Source organism: Arachis hypogaea, chromosome 10, assembly GCF_003086295.3.
Source record: "Arachis hypogaea cultivar Tifrunner chromosome 10, arahy.Tifrunner.gnm2.J5K5, whole genome shotgun sequence".
In the NCBI taxonomy this organism is placed as follows: domain Eukaryota; kingdom Viridiplantae; phylum Streptophyta; class Magnoliopsida; order Fabales; family Fabaceae; genus Arachis; species Arachis hypogaea.
In genome coordinates, this window is record NC_092045.1 from 83,661,912 (window position 1) to 83,667,445 (window position 5,534).

The 5,534-nt window shown below is 42.1% G+C and overlaps 1 non-coding gene across 1 annotated transcript; it reads right to left on the minus strand.

Moving 5' to 3' along the window:
- Window positions 1–252: 252 nt before the first annotated feature.
- On the minus strand, window positions 253–360 carry LOC112719282 (small nucleolar RNA R71). Its single transcript, XR_003161589.1, has one exon. It is a non-coding gene; the product is annotated as a small nucleolar RNA R71 (small nucleolar RNA).
- Window positions 361–5,534: the final 5,174 nt, after the last annotated feature.

The following is a 5,534-nucleotide window of genomic DNA, read 5'->3' on the forward strand; positions in this document are numbered from 1 at the left end:
CAACAGAATTGCAAGTTCCATGGACTTCCATTGGAAGATCCTCATCAGTTTTTAGCTGAATTCTTGCAAATCTGTGACACTGTCAAGACTAATGGGGTTGACCCTGAGGTCTACGGACTCATGCTATTCCCTTTTGCTGTAAGAGACAGAGCTAGGACATGGTTGGACTCACAACCTAAAGAAAGCCTGGACTCTTGGGAAAAGCTAGTCAATGCCTTCTTGGCAAAGTTCTTTCCACCTCAAAAATTGAGTAAGCTTAGAGTGGAAGTCCAAACCTTCAGACAGAAGGAAGGAGAATCCCTCTATGAAGCTTGGGAAAGATACAAACAATTAATCAGAAAGTGTCCTTCTGATATGCTTTCTGAATGGAGCATCATAGGTATTTTCTATGATGGTCTCTCTGAACTATCCAAAATGTCTTTGGATAGCTCTGCTGGAGGATCTCTTCATCTGAAGAAGACACCTACAGAAGCTCAAGAGCTGATTGAAATGGTTGCAAATAACCAATTCATGTACACTTCTGAAAGAAATCCTGTGAACAATGGGACTAGTCAGAAGAAAGGAGTTCTTGAGATTGACACTTTGAATGCCATATTGGCTCAGAACAAAATATTGACTCAACAAGTCAATATGATTTCTCAAAGTCTGTCAGGAATGCAAAATGCATCAAGCAGTACTAAGGAAGCTTCATCTGAGGAAGAAGCTTATGATCCTGAGAACCCTTCAATGGAAGAGGTGAATTACATGGGAGAATCCTATGGAAACACCTATAATCCTTCATGGAGAAATCATCCAAATTTCTCATGGAAGGATCAACAGAGACCTCAACAAGGTTTCAACAACAATAATGGTGGAAGAAACAGGTTTAGCAATAGCAAGCCTTTTCCATCATCTTCTCAGCAACAGACAGAGAGTTCTAAGCAGAATACCTCTGACTTAGCAACCATGGTCTCTGATCTAATCAAAACCACTCAAAGTTTCATGACTGAAACAAGGTCCTCCATTAGAAATTTGGAGGCACAAGTGGGACAGCTGAGCAAGAAAATTACTGAACTCCCCCCTAGTACTCTCCCAAGCAATACAGAAGAAAATCCAAAAGGAGAGTGCAAGGCCATCAACATGGCCGAATTTTGGCAGGAAGGAGAGGCAGTGAACGCCACTGAGGAAGACCTCAATGGACGTCCACTGGCCTCCAATGAGTTCCCCAATGAGGAACCATGGGAATCTGAGACTCAAAATGAGACCATAGAGATTCCATTGGACTTACTTCTGCCATTCATGAGCTCTGATGAGTATTCTTCCTCTGAAGAGGATGAATATGTCACTGAAGAGCAAGTTGCTAAATACCTTGGAGCAATCATGAAGCTAAATGACAAGTTATTTGGAAATGAGACTTGGGAAGACGAACCCCCTTTGCTCACCAAAGAACTGGATGACTTGTCTAGGCAGAAACTGCCTCAAAAGAGACAAGATCCTGGGAAGTTTTCAATACCTTGTACCATAGGCACCATGACCTTCAAGAAGGCCTTGTGTGACTTAGGGTCAAGTGTAAACCTCATGCCTCTCTCTATAATGGAGAAGTTAGGAATCTCTGAGGTGCAAGCTGCAAAAATCTCACTAGAGATGGCAGACAATTCAAGAAAACAAGCCTATGGACTTGTAGAGGATGTTCTGGTAAAAGTTGAAGACCATTACATCCCTACTGATTTCATAGTCCTAGAGACTGGGAAGTGCATAGATGAATCCATCATCCTTGGCAAACCCTTCCTAGCCACAGCAACGCCTGTGATAGATGTTGATAGAGGGGAATTGATCATTCAAGTAAATGAATAATCCTTGGTGTTTAAGGCCCAAGGATATCCCTCTGTCACCATGGAGAGGAAGCATGAAGAGCTCCTCTCAAAACAGAGCCAAACAGAGCCCCCACAGTCAAACTCTAAGTTTGGTGTTGGGAGGCCACAACCAACTCCTAAGTTTGGTGTTGAACCCCCACATTCAAACTCTAAGTTTGGTGTTGGGAGGTTCCAACATGGCTCTGAGCATCTGTGAGGCTCCATGAGAGCCCACTGTCAAGCTACTGACATTAAAGAAGCGCTTGTTGGGAGGCAACCCAATGTTATATTTTATCTATTTCCTTGTTATTTTATGTTTTTTGTAGGTTGATGATCATGAGAAGTCACAAAATCAATGAAAAAAGCAAAAACAGAATGAAAAGCAGAAGGAAAAACAGCACACCCTGGAGGAGAGCGTACTGGCGTTTAAACGCCAGTAAGGCTAGCTGTTGGGCGTTTAACGCCCAGTCTGGCACCATTCTGGGCGTTTAACGCCAGAAAGGGGCACCAGACTGGCGTTAAACGCCAGAAAAGGGCAAGAAGCTGGCGTTAAATGCTAGAAATGGGCACCAGCCCGGCGTTTAACGCCAGAAATGGCTAAAAACGTAATTTTTCATGCCATTTGGTGCAGGGATGACTTTTCCTTGACACCTCAGGATCTGTGGACCCCATAGGATCCCCACTTACCCTACCACTCTCTCTCTTCTTCCCCATCCACCAATCACCTCAACACCTCTTCCCCAAAAACCCTTCACCTATCAAATCCCTTCTTTCTCTTCACCACTCACATCCATCCCTCATAAAACCCCACCTACCTCACCATTCAAATTCAAACCACTTTCCCACCCAAACCCACCCTCAATTGACCGAACCCTACCCTTCCCCCACTCCTATATATACCCCCCTTCACTCCTTCATTTTCACACAACCTAAACACCACTTCTTCCCCTCCTTGGCCGAAAACAAAAGCCATTCCCATATCCTTCATTTCTTCTACTTCTACTCTCTTCTTTCTTAATTTGCTCGAGGACGAGCAAACCTTTTAAGTTTGGTGTGGTAAAAGCATTGCTTTTTGTTTTTCCATAACCATTTATGGCATCCAACGCCGGAGAAACCTCTAGAAAGAGGAAAGGGAAGGCAAAAGCTTCCACCTCCGAGTCATGGGAGATGGAAAGATTCATCTCAAGGGAGCATCAAGACCACTTCTATGAAGTTGTGGCCTTGAAGAAGGTGATCCCCGAGGTCCCTTTTTCACTCAAAAAGAGTGAATATCCAGAGATCCGACATGAGATCCGAAGAAGAGGTTGGGAAGTTCTTACCAACCCCATTCAACAAGTCGGAATCTTAATGGTTCAAGAGTTCTATGCCAATGCATGGATCACCAAGAACCATGATCAAAGTGTGAACCCGGATCCAAAGAATTATCTTACTATGGTTCGGGGAAAATACTTGGATTTTAGTCCGGAAAGTGTAAGGTTGGCATTCAATTTGCCCATGATGCAAAGAGATGAACATCCTTACACTAGAAGGGTCAACTTTGATCAAAGGTTGGACCAAGTCCTCACAGTCATATGTGAAGAGGGCGCCCAATGGAAGAGAGATTCAAGAGGGAAGCCGGTTCAATTGAGAAGGCATGACCTCAAACCCGTGGCTAGAGGATGGTTGGAGTTTATCCAACGCTCAATCATTCCCACTAGCAACCGGTCCGAAGTTACCATAGACCGGGCTATCATGATTCATAGCATCATGATTGGAGAAGGAATAGAAGTTCATGAGGTTATAGCTCAAGAGCTTTATAAGGTGGCGGACAAGTCCTCTACCTTGACAAGGCTAGCCTTCCCTCATCTCATTTGTCACCTCTGTTATTCAGTTGGAGTTGACATAGAGGGAGACATTCCCATTGATGAGGACAAGCCCATCACTAAGAAGAGGATGGAGCACACAAGAGACCCCACGCATCATGAGATCCTTGAGATTCCTCAAGGGATGCATTTTCCTCCACAAAACTATTGGGAGCAACTAAACACCTCCCTAGGAGAATTGAGTTCCAACATGGGACAACTAAGGGTGGAGCATCAAGAACACTCCATCATCCTCCATGAAATTAGAGAAGATCAAAGAATCATGAGAGAGGAGCAACAAAGACAAGGAAGAGACATTGAGGAGCTCAAGCACTCCATAGGATATTCAAGAGGAAGAAAGAGCCGCCATCACTAAGGTGGACCCGTTCTTTAATTTCCTTGTTCTTTATTTTTCTGTTTTTCGAAAATTAATGCTTATGATTATCTATGTTTGTGTCTTGTGATCATTAGTGTCTTAGTGTCTATGCCTTAAAGTTATGAATGTCCTATGAATCCATCACCTTTCTTGAATGAAAAATGTGCTTAATTGAAAAAGAGAAGAATTGCATGAATTTTGAATTTTATAACAGTTTAATTATTTTGATGTGGTGGAAATGCTTTTGTTTTCTGAATGTATGCTTAAACAGTGCATATGTATCTTGAATTTGTGGTTCATGAATGTTGGCTCTTGAAAGAATGATGAAAAAGGAGACATGTTACTGAGGATCTGAAAAATCATTAAAATGATTCTTGAAGCAAGAAAAAGGCAGTGAATACAAAAAAAAATTCGAAAAAAAGAGAAAAAGAAAAAAAGAAAGAAATAAAGTTGTGATCCAAGGCAAAAAGAGTGTGCTTAAGAATCCTGGACACCTCTAATTGGGGACTCTAGCAAAGCTGAGTCACAATCTGAAAAGGTTCACCCAATTATGTGTCTGTGGCATGTATGTATCCGGTGGTAATACTGGAAGACAGAGTGCTTTGGGCCACGGCCAAGACTCAATAAGTAGCTATGTTCAAGAATCATCATACTTAACTAGGAGAATCAATGACACTATCTGGATTCTGAGTTCCTAAAGAAGCCAATCATTCTGAATTTCAAAGGATAGAGTGAGATGCCAAAACTGTTCAGAGGCAAAAAGCTAAAGGCCCCGCTCATCTAATTAATACTGATCTTCATAGATGTTTCTGGAATTCATTACATATTCTCTTCTTTTTATCTTATTTGATTTTCAGTTTCTTGAGGACAAGCAACAATTTAAGTTTGGTGTTGTGATGAGCGGATAATTTGTACGCTTTTTGGCATTATTTTTAGTATGTTTTTAGTATGATCTAGTTAGTTTTTAGTATATTTTTATTAGTTTTTAGTTAAAATTCACTTTTCTGGACTTTACTATGAGTTTGTGTGTTTTTCTGTGATTTCAGGTATTTTCTGGCTGAAATTGAGGGACCTGAGCAAAAATCTGATTTAGAGACTAAAAAGGACTGCAGATGCTGTTGGATTCTGACCTCCCTGCACTCGAAGTGGATTTTCTGGAGCTACAGAAGCCCAATTGGCACGCTCTCAACGGCGTTGGAAAGTAGACATCCTGGGCTTTCCAGCAATATATAATAGTCCATACTTTGCCCAAGATTTGATGGCCCAAACCGGCGTTCAAAGTCACTCTCAGGAATTCCAGCGTTAAACGCCGGAACTGGCACCAAAATGGGAGTTAAACGCCCAAACTGGCATAAAAGCTGGCGTTTAACTCCAAGAAGAGTCTCTACACGAAAATGCTTCATTGCTCAGCCCAAGCACACACCAAGTGGGCCCGGAAGTGGATTTTTATGTCATTTACTCATCTCTGTACACCCTAGGCTAATA